This window comes from Zonotrichia albicollis, chromosome 1 (assembly GCF_047830755.1).
Source record: "Zonotrichia albicollis isolate bZonAlb1 chromosome 1, bZonAlb1.hap1, whole genome shotgun sequence".
Taxonomy (NCBI): Eukaryota; Metazoa; Chordata; class Aves; order Passeriformes; family Passerellidae; genus Zonotrichia; species Zonotrichia albicollis.
This window is the reverse complement of record NC_133819.1, coordinates 128824974-128845698: the sequence shown is the minus strand read 5'-3', so window position 1 is coordinate 128845698 and position 20725 is coordinate 128824974. Positions and strand designations below refer to the sequence as shown.

At 40.3% G+C, this 20725-nt stretch overlaps 1 protein-coding gene and 1 non-coding gene across 11 annotated transcripts in view; one reads left to right on the top strand and one right to left on the bottom strand.

Moving 5' to 3' along the window:
• OXR1 (oxidation resistance 1) overlaps nt 1–20725 on the top strand; it is a 262270-nt gene that overhangs the window by 39414 nt on the left and 202131 nt on the right. The window lies entirely within an intron of this gene.
• TRNAL-CAG (transfer RNA leucine (anticodon CAG)) lies at nt 12890–12972 on the bottom strand. The gene has a single exon. It is a non-coding gene; the product is annotated as a tRNA-Leu (tRNA).

Genomic DNA, 20725 nt, shown 5'->3' with positions numbered 1-20725 from the left:
CTGTCCATTACTGAACACTAGGACCATATGCCAAAGTTTTTTCTTTGGGATTTGTAAGCGTACAAAAATAATTATCTGGTTTGACCCTATTTCTGGTGCTCACCATCCCCTTTCTTTTGCTTTTTAATTGGAAGTGACACTCCTTGAATGAAGCTATATCATATTTTGTGAATGTATTCTCTGTTACAGAATTAACTTTTTTATTGCTGAACTTTGTTATGTTGCCAAAATATGAACTTTTAATTTCTTGCACTGTTTCATTGCTTAGGGATCTGGAGGCTGACTAATGTAAAATGATAAGGCAGCTGTGACACTCAGATTTTATTCAACCAGAACAGATGCAGTCTAGAATACAGATGTACATGGGCAGCACAGAGTGTAACAGACACAGACAGGGGTACAGAGTGGGGAACAGAGCAGAATTTGACACTGTGTAAGCAGTAGCCAAAACAGTGATGTGTTACCAACAGTTTTTTAATCACAAATTCAAAACACACCACCATATGGTCTGCTGTGAAGAAAATTAACTGCATCCAAGCCCAACCCAGTGCAATGCAAAAACCCCACTCAATGTTCATATGCTGAAGCTTAAGCTCCAATAGAGTGATTGTATGTCTAATAAAAGATAGAAAATACATATTTTAGTTTTACAATCCACCTAATAAAAATTTGACTTCCTACACACACAAATGAAGTCACAAAATTTTTACACAATCATGAACAGCTTTAAAAAATTTTCTTGAAGCAACTGCATCCCTAATTAGAAAAAGTGAATTAATACCTGAATATATTGGATGTTTTAAGAAATGAAAGTATAAAATAAATATAAGTCTGTTTAAACTTTTCTAAACTGTTAATGTGTTCTCAATTTTATTTTTTACAGAATTCTATTTCACAATAAGGTTCTACTCTGTCTTATGTGGAGCCTTTTAAAGCCATTTACATGAGCTAACCAAATAACTTGGCATGTATATTTTATTAAAGTCGTCTCTGTTTCTACAACTTCATGCTGTAGATCCAATACTCAGAAGTATTTCATTATCCTAATTGTGTTTATTTGCTATATGTTGGAATTTCTGTAGAAGTGTCTGATCATTGCCTGCAGATTATTTAATTATAGGATTACATTTGCACTTCAGCTATAACCTTTAATACCACAAGTTCCTTCTTCAAATGGAAGAAGATTTCAAAGGCTGGCACTTGAAAATACAAAAAGAATCTTACATCTTCATGACAGGATCGGGGTTTTTGTTTTCTTTGCAGTGGAATGAAAAGTGTTTATTTGTTTCTCAGTTGGTCTCAGACAATAAATGTGTGAGCAAAACTGCAGACACCTTTCTTTTTGTGGTTCCAGATTCCTTATGCTTTAGAAGATTCAGGAGGCAGAGAATTTCTGAGTAAGACCTTAAGATATACTGTGTACATGGCTTGGCTTTTTACTTTATGGGGATGTGTTTCCTGTTACACCCTGTTCATGTTCCTGCAGAAGGGAAAACTGCTGCATTTCCATAATCAGTGGAATTCTTTTTGCTTCTATTCTAGAAGTCAGGATTTCACATGAGTTTTCTAATAATGGTCTTTAGCAAGAGTATGCAGGATGAGGAAAATGTTTTGTTTTTAAAAACTGCATTTGCAGGAAAAATTTGCCAAGATATAAACTGAAGGTCAGTCTTGCTGAATGATGAATTCAGTTGAAGGCACTCATGCCCCAATTCAGTCACTTCTGCAGGCACAGGAAAGCATGAAGAAATTTCCCAGGCAAGGATGAACTTTTCCTCATGCTCAGATTTCATGCTGAGCTTGGGCCTCAGTGCCCTGCAGATATCTCCTGTTAGTGGTTTATATCTAGTCTTAGCAGAGCTGCTCCTGCTAGATTCTGCTGCAAAAATATCTTAGTAACATTTCTCTGATTTTTAGGAAAGGAAATCTGTAGATTAGAGAATTATTATTGCTGCTACATGTGAAACTTAATCTCAATTTGAAGCCACTCTTGTTTAATTCCAACTTCAATGTGAAAAGCACACATGACAATCAGCGCCTAACAGAGCTAAGTGGCATCATCCAACCTCTGCTGCATTTTCATATGGAAGAATGGCTATGCTGGTGGTTAGAAATACATTTTCTCTCAGGGTTAGCTTGCCAGATACATCTCTGAAGCCTTCTGAAGCAGAACTGGTACCATATAATGAAAGCAGTTGCTGTGTCTTACAGACTTTTTCAGATGCTTCTGGCAGTTACATGGATTCTCAGATGTCTCCCCTTTTTTGGATGCCTTTTTAAATCCCTGTCCACAGGGACAGCACTGTATCAGACTGAAGGGCTTTCTCAGTTTTTTATTTCTTAACAAAAATCCCAATATCCTGATAAAAACGAGATCTCATTTCACAATGTGCTATGTCTGCATCCTGCTTGTATGTGTACAAAATCCCCAGGTGAAGTTTTCAGCATGGTGAATAATAGATATCTGCACAAGTCCCATGCTTTGTTAATGGGATTTTTTTAAGCTGCTCCCTGACACCTTTTTAAACACTCACACTGGTGATGTATTTTATTATGGTCTTACAGAAGACACTCTGGTAAAGTGTATTCTGATTCTGTATTCAGCAACATGAATCAGTCCCAGGGAACGGGCCCAGCTCACTGTCTGTGTCTGTGCTGTATTGCTGCAGACAGTGGTCATGGGCTGTTGGCTCCTTTTTTATGTGGCCATAAATTGCCTGTTTTACTGACACTTTAAAGTAAATGAAGGATAGTATCAGCACTGCTGGCTTTCTGGCAGGAAGCCTAAGAGCAACTTGATATACCTTGTGTGCCTAACTAATGCCACTTCAATGGAAGGTTTTAATTAAGTGCACGTCTGTGTGTGCAGAGAAGAAATCAAAGGCATTTGGTAAAAAGAAAGTGTATCTGCTCCAGAGTCACCGAGGAGAAATTTGGTGGGAGCACTAAATGGCTTTCAATTAATTGGAAAATATTTTCTTAAATATTATCAGAAAAGACAAAAAATCTGTCTGAAGTGAAGACTATAACATTATTCTGTAGATCAAACCCATTTGCCCCATACTTGTAAGATGTCATAGTAGTACAAGTTAGAGGAGTAGAAGTTGTAAAACTAATCTGATATGCTGGATTTTATCAAGCTCCCTAATTGTAGTTATGAGAAGAACACTGGAAACTGGTTTATCTGGAGCCAATATTTTTGATTTGTCCTTTCTGTAGCAGTTTCTAATCTTGCAAACATCCAAAAATTCATTAATACAAGTAAAATTCTTATAGCAAATATTTTATAACCAGGTAGCCATATTAAAACTCTAGCTGTTGAAACTGAACTTATCACATGGGAATTTCATCCCAATTTCCTCATTCTCACAGTTACAGGAAAAAAAGTGCACTCAGCTCTCTTCAGACTGTCTAGAGGGATTGCTCTTTATGAAAAAGGTCTAAGGAGCAGAGATAATTCATTTACCACTAGATATGGTCCATGATTTATTTTGGATAATGTTTGGTATATAATTTATTATTCTATTGCATTACAGCAAAGCTCAAAGAAGGCAACCCTTTTTTTTGTAGAAGGCTTGTTACGTCATATTGTATTTTCCTTAATCCCTATAATCTTTTTAAGGCCTCAATACAAAGTGCTTTCCACCCTTTTATCCATCTTTCAACCAAGGTAGAAATCTGCTTCATTGCTCACTAAATGTTTTTCTAGAAGAAATGGAGTTTTCTCAACACCCAGTCTGAAATTCTGCAGCAAACTCTATGAGGAGCTAGAGATGACCACACAGTCTTAACTTTTGTCCCTGTTTGATCTTCCCTCTCTAATGAGTTATTCTTTGCATTAAATAACCACAGTGAAAGAACAACACCTAAGCCTTGTCATGGCAAACTCTTTTGCTTCCCTGTATGACATGTTAGTTTAAAATAATGTTCTTCTGTGAACTGTACTGTCAGATAAAAGATTCCCCCATTCCCAAAGCCCTATTTTTTTGCTTGTTTGTTTGTTTCTTAACATGGACAATGTTATTTTCTGAACACAGAATTCTATGTCTGATTTCCTAATATTACAGAGATGTGACTCCTGGGACTGGAGTGCTGGAATGGAAGGATACATGCTCTGTAGGAAGGACAGGAAGGGAAGATGAGTAGGGGCATCACCCTTTATGTCAATGACCATGTCCAAGTACAGTTGTACATGGAGCTCTGGGATGGATGAAGAGCTGGCCAATGGCTTATGGATCAGGACTATAGGCAGGGCAGGGACAGGTGACATTATAGGGTCTGCTCTATATCTGCCTCTTTTGCCTTAGTCTTCACCAACAAGTGCTCCAGCCACAGTGCCCAAGTCACAGAAAGCAAAGGCAGGAACCAGGAGAACAAAGCACCACACACTGGAGGAGGAGATCAGGTTCAAGACTATATAAGGAACATGAAGATGTACAAGTCCATGGGACTTGATGAGATGCATCCATCGGACCTGAGGGAGTTCTCAGAGAAGTTTCTAAGCCATTATCCATAATACTTGAGAAGTCATGGCAGTCTGGTGAAGTTCCCACTGACTAGAAGGGGGGAAACAAAACCCCTGGTTTTAAAAAGGAAAAGAAATGGAGACCTGAGGAACTACAGGCCAGTCTGTCTCACCTCTGTGCCTGGCAAGATCATGGAGCAGATCCTCCTAGTAACTGTGCAGAGGCACATGCAAAATAAGGACGTGGCTGGTGATTGGCAACACAGTTTCACTAAGAGCAAATCATGCCTGAAAACTTTGGTGGCCTTCTATGACGGGGTTACAGTGTAGGAGGATAAGGGAAGGGCAGTGGATTTCATCTACTGGGACTTGTGCAAAGCACTTGACACTGTCCCACACAGAATCACAGAATAATGAGGTTGGAAGAGACCTCTAAGATCATCAAGTCCAACCTATGCCCTAACACCTCAACTAGACTTTAGCACCAAGTGCCATGTCCAGTCTTTTTTTAAACACATCCAGAGATGGTGACTCTACCATTTCCCTGGGAAGAGCATTCCAGGACTTTATTATTCTTTTGGTGAAAAATTTCTTCCTAATATCCAACCTTTACCTTCCCTGACGTAGCCTGAGACTGTGTCCTCTGGTTCTGTCAGTTCCTGCCCAGTGGAAGAGACCGACCCCCACCTGCCTACAACCTCCCTTCAGGAAGTTGTAGAGAGCAATAAGGTCAGCATGACATCCTCTGTCTCTAACGTGGAGAGCCATGGATTTGATGGATGCACAACTCGGTGGATAAGGACCTGGATGGTTGGTTAAACTCAAAAAGTTGCTGTTGAGGGCTGGATATCCATGTGCAGGGCAGTGACAAGTGACATTTTGCAGGGCTCAATATTGGACTGCTGCTGTTTAACAGCTTTGTTGAGGACATGGGCAGGAGGACTGAACCTGGCAGGCACCCTTGGCAAGATTGGCAATCACACCAAGCTCTGTGGTGTGGGTGACATACTGGAGGGAAAGGTTGCCATCCAGAGGGACATGGACAAGCTTGAGGAGTGGACCCATTCAAACCTCATGAAGTTCAACAAGGCCAGGTACAAGGTCCTGCACAATGATTGGGGCATCGTCCTGGGCAGAGGATGGATTGAGAGCAGCCCTGAAGAAAAGGACTTGGGGTTGTTGGTGAATCAATAGCTCAGGATGTGCTGACAATGTGTGTTTGCTGCCCAGAAAGCCAAACGTGTCCTGGGCTCTTTCAAAAGCAGCGGGGGCACCAGGGCAATGGAGGAGATTCTGATCTTGTGAGATCCCACCTGGAATTCTGTGTCCAGCCCTGGGGTTCCCAACACAAGAGGGAAATGAACCTGTTGGAACAAGTCCAAAGAAAAGTGGCAAATATGGTCAGAAGGCTGGAACACCTCTCCTGAGAAGTCAGGCTGAGAGAACTGGGGACTGTTCAGCCTGGAAAAGAGAAGGCTCCAGGGAGACCTCTTAGCACCTTTCAGTACCTAAAGAGAAGCTGTGGAAGAGCTGAAGAGGGACTTTTCACAAGGACATGTGAACAAGGGATAATGTATTTAAACTGCCAGAGGGTAGGTTTAGATTAGATATAAGGAAGAAATTCCTTACTGTGAAGATGTTGAAACCATGGACCAGGTGCCCAGAGAAGTTTTGGGAGCTTAGAAGTGTTCAAGACCAGGCTGAATGGAACCTTCAGGCACCCTGGTCTAGCAGGAAGTGTCCCTGCCCATGGCACAGATATTGGAACTAGATGACTCTTCTAACCCAAACCTTTCTATAATTCTATTCTAATTATTCTATTCTATTATTCTATTGTTGTGAAAATGTAAGCGTGAAGACTGAAATATGTAAAGCTTCCTTCTTAGCCTGTATACTTCTTTCAAATGTACATAGTAGATGGGGAATCTCCTGGCAAGGGGAGAAATAAATGCAACAGATGCTTAGTAAGAGCAAAAAAGCTATGAGAGTAGTTCCAAGAATTGAAGATGGCATTAAAAGGTTATTTACCTTGTGGCAAATAATTGCATTTTGCCTGACTTTTATTACTGTGAGAGATGAGAAATATTTTGGCATTTATTATGATAAGTGAGTTGTAAACAGAATGATCTTGTTTCTCTGGGTATTACAGAGCAATATTAGATGCCTCCACTGCTCACAACAAAGACAGGAATCCTTATTAACAACATAGGGAAAATCCAGAAACCAGAAAAATTATGCATCTTAGAGTATTCCAATTAAAGTAATGAATACTGTGGTCTTAAAACCTTCATAAGATAATTGCTTCACATTAAGGTAGAGCAGTGGTCCTGTTCAGAGTGCAGGAAGACATGAGGAACATTGCCCTTGCCCAGACACTGGCTTGCACACGGATCCTCAGGCAGTGCACAGGCAGGCTCTGGAATATTTTGCAGCAGCATGTGAATGCTAATACTTTCAGAAAATGCCCGAATCCCATTTTTTTTAATGGGAAGGTGGTTAAACACTGCAAGAGTCTCTCACAAGATTGAATGGTCTCTGTCCTGGCAGACAATCAAAACTGGTTGGGGCTCTGAGCAATCTGCTGCAGCTGAGCTGGCTGTGGGTGGGGGGGGATCCCAAGAGGCCCCACCAGCCCCAGTGACCTCCTTGCAGGGTTCTTCTTGCAGAAATATCACTACAATAAGAAACCTCTGAGCCCCAAATTTCTGGAAGCAATGAGGCTTTGTCCTGCTGTTTGTCCTGCTGATTACCACTGTCTGTATTGATTTCTCTCTCAGGGCTGGTCTTGGCCACTATCCCAGAGGATGCTGATGCTGGGAATTGGGCTGATCCAGCATGGATGTCCTTGCATGTATTAAGAGGATATTGGGCTAGATTGTAGATAAGGAGTAAGTCTAACTGGGGAGGACAGATTAATTAGGAGAGGAGACAATGCAGCTGCCTGTGATGCAGTCAGGGCAGCCCAGGAAGAGTCCTGACACCGAGATTTTGCATGAAATTTGTTTTCTTATCAGTTCTATGATGTAAGGCTGGGGGGCCCCTTCTCTTTGAGGAGACTTTGAAGATCCTGGGTGCTTTGGTGAGGAGTCTGTTTAGCTGTGCAGCAATGGTGACCATCCAGCTAATGCTGTGCTGTGCTGGGGAGAGTGGGAGCTGCCAGAGCCTAACCTAGCATTGGCACTAGCACTGAAGGAACAGGAAAATGAGTTAATTCCAGTTAAACCTGAGTGTGACATTCCCACCCTGAGATAAGGGTTACTATTTCTATCAGCAAACAGCTAGTGGTTTGGCTGACAGTAAAAAGACAGCATTATCTTTGAAATGGGAGTGTGGCTTTTGAAAATGGAGCAAAACTGGCCTAAGGACAGGCATGACTACCAAAAAATACTGTTTTATCCAGTAATCTTTATGAAGACCACTACCAGCAGAAAGAATAACAAGCTGCCCCATATTCTGACTGTGTCTGTCTGTAGGAGATCCAGATGCAGCCATGGCTTGTGGCAGGTACCTTTTGCCTCTGCTGTCACCAGGGTCTCTGTGCTATCAGAAACAGCTCTGTGTTACTTTCACTCTCCAGGCACGTGTGTTTCCTCATGTCAAAACTGCCCTTTGGACCTGCCCCTCTGCAGTAGGAGTGATGCCAGTAGAGATCCAGGACACTTGTACTGAGACATGAGCTGCTGCATGCCTCATCTTTAGTACAATGGTTGACTTACGTTGTCTGAATTGGTTCCAGTTCATAAAGCTGACATTTATTTAACATCAGAGTTGACCATCAATGTTCTTAACAGAGTTAGTCCAGTTTTCATGTTTTAATAATTGTGAACAACATGAAACCCAAGGCAGATTCCTTACAAGGTAGATTCATCAGGGCAAAAAGAAATATCATTAGTGGCTGGTAATGGATTGTTTCTCGCTAAGATAAACGCAAATTCAGACGTGCTTTGAACTGTCAGTGTAGGCTTGCTTCAATGACAAAGGGAGCAGGTGAGCTGTGGTATCCTGATTATTCTTTTTGCTTTGGTTTTAAAAAAAAACTTTGAAAACCACAAAGTGTTGGAAATATACTGTCCTATCCACTAATGAGCAGTAGAAGTAATGAGATATCTTAAAACTCCCTCAGTGTCCACATACTTAGCAGATACTTGTCTGAACTTCATCTAAATCTTTTCAAAGTGATGCGTGGCTTTGGTGTGAGGAGAAAAACACTGGAAGTATTTTCCATCTATTTCAGTCATTCAGTGACTCATGCTGAGTGGCAAGATCAGTTCAGATCTGGGTTTCTATTATGCTTTGTGATGGGCATATGAGATGTCTCTTCTGTACTGTATTCTCCCCTAGTCCATGGGCAACATTCATAAAACCAGGGGGAGTAAAGTTTGCTGATAACCATTTGTTTGTAAGAAAAAATTTTATCTGAACGAGTAAGTTCTATGTGGAAATATTCTCACATGTAGGATGGTGCAGTATTGGTAATGGTAGAGTCTCAGCTTGCCCAGAAAATTATCTATTTCCCTGAAACCCTTCAAGGGGATTTCACACAGAGTGTGGAGTCTGCCTCTTTTCTTTCCCCTTCTGGTCAATAAGGGCTCTGCTCACATGTACAGCTCTGGCTGCAGCTGCAAGGGAGTCCTTATTCCTTATTAATTTAAAGGTTGTATTTAATAGAGGCTTCCTTAAAGCAAACTGGCCTTTGGTAAAGCACAGCAGCTTTCTGTGTCTTTTATCTTGTGTTTGCATTGGCACCCTGAAATACATTTGTTTGAAAAAATGTGTAGTCCCTTTCTCAAAAAAAAAAAAAAAAAAAGAGAGAGAGAAAAAGAGAAAAAAAAAAAAAGATTTGTCATTCTCTGTATCTTATTTGCCAGAAGCACTGCCTTGTGCACCATGCCATAGAGAGAAAAAAATTCTGAGCTCTTCATTTTTCTGTACGTCTCACCTTGTGACATCTTCTCACAGGAAATATTCACAGCACATGCAAATGTTGAGAGTTTGGTCTCAATCCTTGTGACCAGCAATGGATAAGATATATGCAGGTTCTATCGCAGAAAAAGCTGATCATGTGCTTCCTTTAATAATGAAAGATGTTTGAATCTGAAGATCTTGTCCAGCTGATGTGATTATTTTAGTTTTAAATTGACTGCAGAGCTGAACATATTCATGTGAGGAGCCTCACTAAACAGTCTGTATATAAAAGAGTGCAGATATCAGCATTTCATTATAAAATACTAAGCATACATGCTGATAATCAGATTTTTTTTAAAGTGATTGTTTTTTCCCCTCAAATACCTCTCTAGATTCTGTCTAGTCCATCTTGTGAAAGTTTCTAAAAGCAAATTTATAGGAAGAGATTTGTGTCCACATAATTAATTTCTGTCATTCTGTAAGTTTCCGTGTGTTTTGCTGAGATTTGGTGCATATTTGTAAAAGTGACTGTTACATACATAACATTAATGAAGAATTTGACAGATTATTCTGTTCTGTTCAGGCCTTAATTCAGGAAAAATTATCTGAGAGAAAAGGAATTGAACTTTATACAGATTTCTTAATGAAGTCCTATGGTCTCTGTTGTTTATGATGGCCTAGGATTTAATCTTCCCTCTCCTCTCTCTTTAGTTTTGTTCATTCTTATAGTCTGTAATTATGGAAGAGTTTGCTTGGAAGAATATTATGTTTTATTTTGTGATTATATTGAAAATCCAAATGAAATCTTATCTGCATATATAATTTACCCATTGCAATGTGTTACTAGAAGGGAAATGCTGTTAACTGCAAACTGTGAAGATTTCTAGGCTGCAGAGTTTTTATCCTGTGGCTCTGTGCATCTGTAATGTTGCTGCTGTATCATACAAGATTTGCATCATGGGACGAATCCACTGAAGTAACTTGTGAACTGTCCCTGGAGCTGGGGCTTTTCTTATCTTGAATGGTGGCCAGAGCCCTTTGTAGTTCTCTCTCTCTCTGCCTCCCATGCAAGACTCCTCTCAGTGGGGATCAAAGTAGGGTCAGGAAGGGCTTGTAGAAAAAAGCTACAGTCCTGAATAGGTATTTAAATGCATAATTATTTAATGGTATTCTCATTTGTAGTTTTCTAGGATGCTTAAACCATCTCATACTGTAGGTACATCTGGGCTGATTTATATGATCTCAATATTCATATTATAATTGAAATGAAGCTACGGAGGTTCAAGACCTCAAAGCTGCTGTTTATCTTCTAACATTTCATTATTTAATGGTTTATATGTATATCTATATATATCTCTACCTCAGTTATATTTTTTTCTTCAAAGTTTAGAAAGAGTCTACTCTCTTAATTTAGATCAAATTACTTCTAATAATATTGATTTGATGCCTCTATAAGGTAGATAACAAACTTCTACTTTAAATTGTCTTGGTGGGACTTGATGGTTTTGTTTTCAGGTTTTGTCCAAAATGGATCCCACAGATAGGCCAGGCAGTCCTGCAACTTCACAGTTCAGGGTTACTGCTTTGGGTGGCTTTAGGTGGCTGCCTGTTGATCTTGTTGTGTTTGGCAGATCCAGACACGTTGGACTTGCTGGGTGTTTGCAGCAGGCAAATGTGCTGCTTCCATAATTCCAATAGTGGTAGAATTGCTGCCAGGAATGTGGAGTTAAACACTTTAACAGTTCAGCAGAGGAAAGTGTAGGGGGATACAGTATGGGTAAATGAAGGTGGTATAGAAAGTAATCTTATCCCCTAAAGAGTTGCAGCTGAACCAATTACTAAAGATTAGGAGCAGGCCTGATGTTAACAGGCCACACCTGTAGCCAATCAGAAGAGTGTTATCAAAGAGTGGATTGGTTGGTTGAGGAAACTGGAGTCAGTTGGCTGCTGTGAGGATAAGGAGGAGTCAGTGCCTGGAGGAGTTGCCTACAAGAAACATCAAGGAGGTGTGAAATTCTAGCAATATGGAACCTTTGCAATGTAATGACAATAGAACTATTGCACTATAATGACAACAGGAAAGTGTCCCTGTATCCATTAACAGCCTGTAGTGCTGCTTACCTAGTAAAAATGGATGGATTAACACCACCCCTTGAGTTAAGTCCTAGAGGAAAAGAGATGTATATCATCTGGACACAAAGTGGGGTAGAGAAGTATTCTGTGCAGGTAAGCACTCTACTCAAGGATTACTTAGTAGAATTTGCAGATGGACGGAATTAGTTGCCTTTGTCAGAGTTGATGTTATTATCATGTAATTAAAACACTACCTGTTTGTTTCTTCCACTGGGATAATTCATTGATTCACCTATTTTAGCTGCTCATTTATAATGATTTAGTGTATGTGTTTTCAGAGGTCATTACTGTATGCCTGCTGAGGGCTTGCAGTGCTGGATATTTAACATTAACTAAAAATCTTAGTCTTCTACTGCATTCATAGGAAGAATGTTCATGTGACTATTGTTTGTGGTTTTGTTTCTCAGAAATACTTTGCATTCCAGAATTTCACCTAGTGTGTATATTACATGAAAATTTAATTAGTTTACTGATTCATATCTGTTTTTGTGAGCTACATAAATTTTAAAAAATCAAGAACACAAAGCAAAATCCAGAGTATTATGGAGAGCAAGTTAAAAGTAAGAAAAAAGCACCTAGCATTGAGCTGGGAGCTGTAGTTTTAGAAAACATCCAGAACAAAAATAACTGCTCACCTCTGGCAAAAGAGGGAGAGAGGGGTTTTGCCTTCTCCTTTTCATGCTCTCCTTTGCTCACTCCCTTTCTCCTGCCGCTTAAGCAAGTGCCAGAACGCTGCAGGTGGTGCCACTCCCTAGAGCAGCAGGAGCCCATCTCAGGGCAGTGACATTTGTCCCTGCAGGGTGAGGTGCCTGGCCTGGCACCCAGTGTCAGAGCAGTAATGGGAAAGTGTAGGGCTGCTGCAGCCATGGTGGTGGAGAGCAAGCAAAACCCCACCAGATTTTGGGGGCTGCACTGTGAGCTGCTCCCTGCTTTAGGCTGAAACAATTAGATTTTCCATTTTAATTTAAGATACCATTTAAAAAATCTTAAAATAGAATAGCAAGTTCAGTTGGCAGGAACCTGCAGTGATCATCAACTGCCTGAGCAGTTCAGGGCTGACCAAATGTTAAGGCATGTCATTAAGTGGACTGTCCTCTAAAACATTGAGATAGTTTGGGCATTGACCACCTCGCTGGAAGCCTGTTCCAGTTTTCTATTGCCTTTTCAGTAAAGAATTGCATCCTAGTGGCCGGTCTGAACCTCTCCTGACACAGCTTTGAACCATTCCCACACTTCCTGTCAGTGGATACCAGGACGGTGAGAGAAGGACCTCCCCTTTTGCTCCTCAGGAAGCTGTGGAGCACCATGAAGCCTTTTCCTCAGCCTTTTTTTTTTTTCCCGAAGTAGACAAAACCAAAATCCTCAGCCTGAGTCCCAAAACGAAGCTGTCAGGAGTGGGATTCGAACCCACGCCTCCAGGGGAGACTGCGACCTGAACGCAGCGCCTTAGACCGCTCGGCCATCCTGACCCACGTGGGGGAGCTCTGGCGGCGCTGTCACTGTGTATTTCAGAATATTTTTAGTAATGCATTGCTGGTTTTCCGCACGCAGTGGGTGCTAAAAAAATATTCTGAATGAGAGCGTATCTTGTGTTGACTCTCTGGTGACCATGATAACTGATGTTTATTCGTACATGCAGCTGCTGGGTTCTGTGAGTGAGTGTTAGTGTGGGGAGAAAGAAGCAGGTACTTTTGCATGTTTATTACATATGGAATGAAGCAGACATTTGAAGCTGTACAAAAATTAATAAAAACGTGGTATGCAGTATAGTTCACAAAGACGTTGCTTAAGGCTTATTAGTTTCCTGTAATGTCTATGAAAATCCCCCTGGGATATATGCAACTTTTTCATGGTAAGAGTTCTCTGATATTTGAAAGGGGACTGTGACACTGAAGCAAATTGTATGTCTCCTTGCTGAAGGCTTTTTCCAAAAAAATTCATGTGCTTGAAAACTGAATCTAGGAACCTCTAAATATGCAGCATTTGGAAGTAAAAGTAAATATGAAAGACAAGAGGTGTGCTTGTTTGGAAGCATCAGGGTAAAGTGCAGTGTTTTTTTTGGAATATAAACTTACTAGAGGAAAAAAAAAGAAATGGGAAAACCAGAAACTGACTGTCAGAAATGGCAAATAAAATATTTTTATTTAAATATAAATAATATAATTTATGTTGATAATATAATTAAATTGCTTCATATGTTTCTAAGGAATGATTACATAATTTAATAGAAATTTATTTAATATATACAATAAATTTTTAATAAATTAATAAATTTATATATTATATGACAACTATATATAAAATAACAAAGAAAATTAATATATTAGTTATGATAAAACTAATATATAAATATAATAAATATGTGAATATATAAATGTATAAAATTTAATAAATAAATATTTATCACTTATATATTAAATGATATAATAATTTCTTTAGAATCTTAAAAAGCAATATTTTCCTATGACAAAAAAAGGCAACTCTCTGTACTAAATTGGCCAAAAGTTGATACTGGTTTTATTTGATACTGTTCTGTCTGAATTGAGAAAACAGTTCTTCTGGCTCCAGTTTGTCAATGTCTTTCTCTTTGGGGAGCCCAAAGTCCTGGGCTGAATACTTTGGTGCTATCTCATGGATGCTGAGCTGAGAAAATAATGACTTGTCTTGACCTACTGTCCATTCCTTCCTTGGAGACACACAAGAGTTGGCTGGACAAGGCTCTCTCTTGTCCTGACTTCAGAGTCAGTCCTATTTTCAAAGCTGACTTTGCTTTGAGCAAAGTTTTAGAGCAGGTAAGTTCTAAAGGTCCCCTCAAACCTAAACTCTTATTGGTATGATTCTACAACTATGTGCCATCATTTTGGACAATTTTATGTAACAGTGCTTGTGAATTGAGAGTATTAATGCTGTATCTTGGCTATGCTGTAATGTGCCCTTTCTAGGGCAACAAGCAGTCTTGTCTGAGGCCCAGCAGAATGAAGAGATGAGCCTGTGTGACCAATATTCTTGTAACATACTAGAAATGTTATGTTGGGAGTCAGGAGTTATGCTGTAATTTATGCTGCATTTCAGCAGTCTTGGTTGACTTCCTGGAAGATGCAATTTTCTCATCTTTAGAATTAGTAATATATTTAAATTAAGCAGAAACAGTGCCTTGGAACAGTCAAAAAACATGTTTATATGTGCTGAAATAAGAGTCTTATTTAGCCAGTGTAGTGCTGTTTGTTTGACTGGGTGGTTGATTTTTTTCTAAATAATAGCCAGTGAACTGCTCAGAACTTTTTCCAAAACTTTGGTGTATAGCAAGATGGGCGGAGTGCAATAAGCAGAAATAGAGAGGGCAGAAGTTTGACCATAAAAGTCAACTCATAACGTAGTAACTCCAGAATGAGCAGCAGTTGCAGCCTACACTCTTTCTGCTGTCAGCACAGAGCTTTCTGGGTCTTCAGCCAGCAGCTCCAAAACCTTGTGTTCCCTACTTCAAGACATATTGATGATGTAATGCTGACTGAATGTGTCTTGAATTGCTGGGAAATTAACTAAACAGGTCTTAATTTAAATCAAGTCTAAGTTGTAAAGATACCCATTGGCTTCTACACTGGTAGATCACACAGGAAAGCATAACTAAGTGCATACCAAATATACAGTGACCTTGGTGAAGAATTTGCTCAAGTCTACTCCTGGACAGCTCTCCCTTAAAATTCTGGGGCATTTTTTGGCACAGAACTTCATTAACTACAGAGCTAATGATCTGTAGCATTAGCTCTGTTCCCTGAAAATCTGCAAATCTGGCTGACTTGCTGGTTAAAATGTAGTCATACTTGGTGTGCAGTTGCCATCCTGACTGAGCTCTAATAAGTGAACTGAAAACCTCAATAAAAAGGCCATATTTAAAAATATGTGTGCATTCCCCAAGTCCTTTGGCACAGACTTATGTAGCTGCCTGTCCATCACACATTGACACTCACCAGACTTGAGGCTGGAGGTTGGTGGTGTTGGATGTTGATGGGCCCAGCAGATGTGTTCCTATCCACTGAAAATAAAGTCCCTGGGATGTAAAGTGCATTGGTATTACCCATTGAAAGGGTTTGCTCAGCTGGTTCCTGATGCTCTGATGACAGCAGGTGCAGAAGAAACTCTTGGCAAAGGTATTGCCGTCGACAGTGTCTCATGTTTGCCTTCTGCTGGTGCCCAAGCTAATCAGGGATTTGCACTGCTGTATGAGTATAGCAGCAGTTGATGTATTTAAGTACTAGGTCCAGTATCTCCAGTAGTGGAGATAAAAGGCATCACATATGAGAGGCCTATTCCCATCTTTGCTTATCCCTCCTGTTACTGAGTATCCCTTCCTTGAACACTTTGGGTTTGTGTCCTGCTTTAAGTAAAGCTTCTCGCAAAGTGAGAGCATCTTTTGTGCTTTTCTTGCTTCGAATAGGAGAGTTGCTTTCCTCCTTATTATATTGGAGTAGGAATCCCAATATTACCAGGTAGATTGTGCCTGGGCCAGTCTGTCCCTTGCTGCTGGGCCAAAGGTGGCAGCTGTGGTGTATCACCCCAGAGACACCTTTAGCTTGCTGGAGGTTGCAGCTGGGCACTGAACAAGTCCAGGCATGTTAGGAACTCCGTTTACCTCAGGAAGCAAGGCTTCAGGAGATGAAGAGAAAGGAGACGGATTCTGCTGGAGGGTAAATATCCAGAGCTTTATTCCATGGTCACAGAGGTCTGAATCTTAGCAACAGCTCCAACAGAATCCCAACCACATGGCTTGATTGGGCTTTTAAGCTCCAGGGGAGGGGGAGGGAAGAGACAGGTGGGCCACCAACCCGGTGGGAGGGGCAGGGTCTCAAGGGAGGATGACACCCAGACAGGCCAATGACCTCTGGGCATAGGGGCATCTTTTGAACTTGACCAACCACAGGATCGCCTTCCTAGAATGTTAAGCCTGATTGACAGGACTCCCTCAGCAAGGGGGTGAGAGGGAAGGGGAAGAGAGGTATTGCCACACCTGGGAGGTGACCTGGAAGTCTAAAACAGGACATTACAACACACCACAACACTTATGTTTCAGGTGTCTCCCTGGGGCCCCGAAAGAATTCAAAAAGAATGACTGTGTCCAATGGGACTGATGCATCTTCTTCCAAAGAGAAAATGGAGCACGCTATGTGGGTGATAATGAGATGAAATGTGGTTAAATGGAGACTTGACTTCACATAGTGTTTCCTTTTCACTATACTTATAACTTCACATTTTGTTCCTATTTCTATAAAAGCACCTGTGCTTGACTTTACAGGTACATCCAATCCTGTTGTCAAGCCTTTTTTAGTTGCACAAAGAGAACTATAAAGAGATTCATAGACTCAAAGTGTTGTCTAGGAGGTGGGAAGCTCTCTTCCTGCCCCCTGTAATCTTCAGGAACCAGACTCATTCATTTATATGAAAAATATATCAGTAGCCTAAAGAGACTATAGGCTGGAAACGAGACTGCTCTGTGTCAGAACCATGTTGTCTCGGCTGCCAGCTGTCTTTGTGGCGGAACTTCAAGTTGAGTTGTAGTCACAGGTAGGAATAGTAATAGAGGCTTTTTCCTGGGCATATTTCCTCAGTTCCAGTAGGAATTAGAGATCTGAGGGGCACAGCTGAGAAAAAAGTAATCATCTTACTCTATTCAAAGTATATTGAGAATCATCTTACTCAATTTAATGGGTCTTTCTTACTAGATAGCTTATCCTCAAAACACCTTCTAAGCAAGAATGCTCATAAACCTCCTTTGAATTAAGTACAATCTCTTAAATTCCCCAAATAATATCTTCCTTTTGAAGATATGAAGCGTATTAAATGTGTGGGACCATGTGGTGTTTATAGGAGATCAGGAATACTAGAGAAGGCTGGCATAGCATGTCTGCAATGTCTGTGATAATAAGAGAAGATGCCTCAGGAGCATATGTTATCAGCAGGATCCAGGAGAGATACAGCATCAATGTGTGAGGCGGGGGAGGTAGGATTCCTTCCATTCCCCTTGGTGTGGGTGCTGAGTCCCAGCTTTTCTTTCCTCCCAAGTCACTATTTTGTCAGGAATGTGAACACCAAGTGGAGAATTCATTGCTCTGTCATTGCTGTCTGTTGAGTTGGAATAATGTTTTTTTCTTAATACTTTTAACTCCAAGTGAAATTGATGATTTCTTCCAAACAAAAAGATAGAACTGCCTTTAGGTCTTTGTCTCATGTCTGCTGTTTACAAGAGTCACGGGTGTGAGTTTTTGTTCCTGCTTAAGGTAAGGCATTAAGAGCTGAGAGGGCAGTCAGTGGATTTCTTCTGTTTTCACTTGAACATACTCAGATGAAGAGCTGAGCTCATTTCTGTTCCTAACCTGTCCTCTTCCTGTCTGGTAACCATCAGCTCCCATGGATGGATGTAGTTATATTTATGGTTATCAGTACAGGGTATGGATGGGCTACAGAGTATCAGAGTATCAGTACAGAGTATTTAACAAGGCTGCCGTAAAAGGTAACTTGATAGCTGACACTGGGCCAGAACTTGACCTGCAAAATCCTAATTACTAATTGATGAGTAAGCATCTTACCTGACTTTCAGCTTCCAGCTCAAGTGTTCAGCAGTGAAAAATATCCTTCTGCTTGTTAAAAAAAGTAAAAAAAAGAATCTGTAAATCATTGGAGATGTGATAAGTGTGGAAAATTACAGTGACAGAATAACTACATTTTATTGTTAACGAGGACATTATTTTTACTTTTATATAGCAAATTCCTAAATTATTTGAAGCATAACTGCATATTTATACTCTATTAAAGTTCTGTCCTTTATAAATAAGGCAATAGAAAACAAACTGTTGAGTTGGAAGGAGTCTTGTCAATTATTTATATTAAATGAATCGGATGATGTTGTGTGTCCCAGACTCTCAAGTGGAAAATCCAGTGACAAAAGTAGTTTATCACACAACCTGTGGTGGAGACCCTGTGTCCTCTCTTGGCAGTTTCCAGGAAGGCTGAGACATGGTAGAGAAGCTTTAGCTTAAACAGGGCTAAATAGGGTTTAGCTGGTAGGCCTGGATGTGGAGGGGTGATGTAGCTAACAGAGGATTTAGTGAAAGGAGAGATCAAGAAGGGCTTGCCTTGTGCTAGCTAGAGAAGGGAGAACCATATGGGACCATCTAGAGTGTTGCAGGTGATTTTCTTTTCAGATATTTTCCACAGGACAAAACAAGCTTTGAAAAAAGGACAATACCTGGCTGGGCTTGGTTTCTATTTCCATGTTATAAAGCCACTTCCTACTTACTAAAACCCTATGGAAAGAGTAAATCCCAGGCCTGTTGGTACTGGATGTCAGTTGTGCTTGAAACCTCCTTTTGAACACTGCAGCCCTCTTCTCCAGATGGAATGGATGGGATCTGCAGCCTCTTGCTCTCTGATACACAAGTGAATATTGCTTCTGAGGTGCAGGCGGAATGAATTTCCAGCTGATTTTATATGGGGCTATTTGCAATAAAAAGAAAGTGTGCAACCAGTGAGTGTATCACTGCTAATTATCACACAATAAAGATAATGAGAAATAACAATGATATTGTATCTATTATGTAATAAGAACACTAAAGTATTGAATTATGATTAATGTATTATAAAATGTGGAAGGTTTCTTAAGAGTGTTGTAATTTGTAAAGTGGGATTTTTTAGTGCAACTGTCAGTACTAGGATCTTGTGACTGTGTTATGCAGTATGTAAAAGAAATAATACTTTAAGTTCAAGATATTCCACCATTCACTGTGTACAGAAAACACTAACACAGTAGCTGTCAAATATTAACCATCCCTTAGACTTCCCTCATTTTCTAAAAGCATGGTATTTATATGTTTACTTTCCTTGTACCAAAGAGACATAGTATCTTTTTTCTTTCCCTCAAAAGGCTTTCTATTTGCATGATTAATATGTTCCTTGCATACTGTAGAGAGAAATATCTGCTTCACTCTGGTGCCCAGGCTGACTCCCCATCGACTATGTTCCAAACTAACATAAGAATTATTTATGTTTGCAACAAAAAGAAATCATGCTGCTTTGGAGTGTGGTTTTCTTGTTGACATTTTAGAAACTGTTCCAGGCTCTTCTTAATATTTAGACAAACAAATATGTTTGCTTTTTTCTGGTGCTGCTGTTGACATTTCCTAAGGGAATTGCTGTAGATGTTAACAACTTCCCAGCACAGGCATGCTGTAATGGAAGAGTTCTTTGCTTGTGGCCCTGACACAAATTCCCTTTAACTGATGTTTTTGCTGAAAGTAATGTGATTGTGATAACTTATGTGAGTCAGGGTAAATGTGAATCAGTCCTGGCTATTTTGGGGAGCATAAATGTCTGCTAAACTCCTCAGTGTTTTGCTTCTTGCAGATATAACAAGCAGAAGGTACCAATTTATTGTGTGCCTCAGAGCCTCTGTGCTGCACAAATACCTGCAGTGCAGAGCAGGAAGAAGGTCCATGAGGAGCATTGGTAATTGGTGAAGCATGAAGGCCAGGGAAGCTTGTACCTCTACCTGCAGAAATTGGTCAGTTTTGGGCTTGGCTAATTTTGGAATCAGTAGCCATGAGAAGAACCACAGAGTGGAGTGTGCCCTTGTGTGTGTAGTGTGTGCCCCTTGGGCAGCGTAGGTTAGACACAGACTGATGCGTGTGGGTTGGACCTGTGCACTACCAAACTTTACTGTCTGGTCAGTACAAACAGGGTGTGATTATGTTAGCCTTTAACCCTGGGCTGTCCACTTAGAGAATTTATATAGCCTTTTATGGGTGAAGATTTTTAAGATTTTTTAAGCAGGTTGGGTTTTGTTCTGGTATTCCAGATTAAAATTCTGAAGCTCTATATACAGCCAGCCTGTTTAGCATGTGTCTGTATTAAAAATGTCTGCATTGTTCCCACAAGAAGCAGTTATAGTTTACAATCTTTTAGCAAGGCCATATCTTTTTCTGACTGGTCATGTATTGCAGATAGTGAACAGATTTTCCTCAAAACTCTTTGCTGTTTCAAAATCTTTTCAGCTGAAAAACATTTGTCTCTGGGATTATCCTAACCTCAATTATTATATTGTCTGCATTTTCACTGAAAGTAGAGAAACTCGCTTGTAAGGCAGTCATGCAGCAGCATTTTAGCCATGTTTGTTCCATTCCTGAGCCCTTCGGCTGAGGCTTCAAGAGGCAGTCTTTGTTGGGCTGTGGCTGT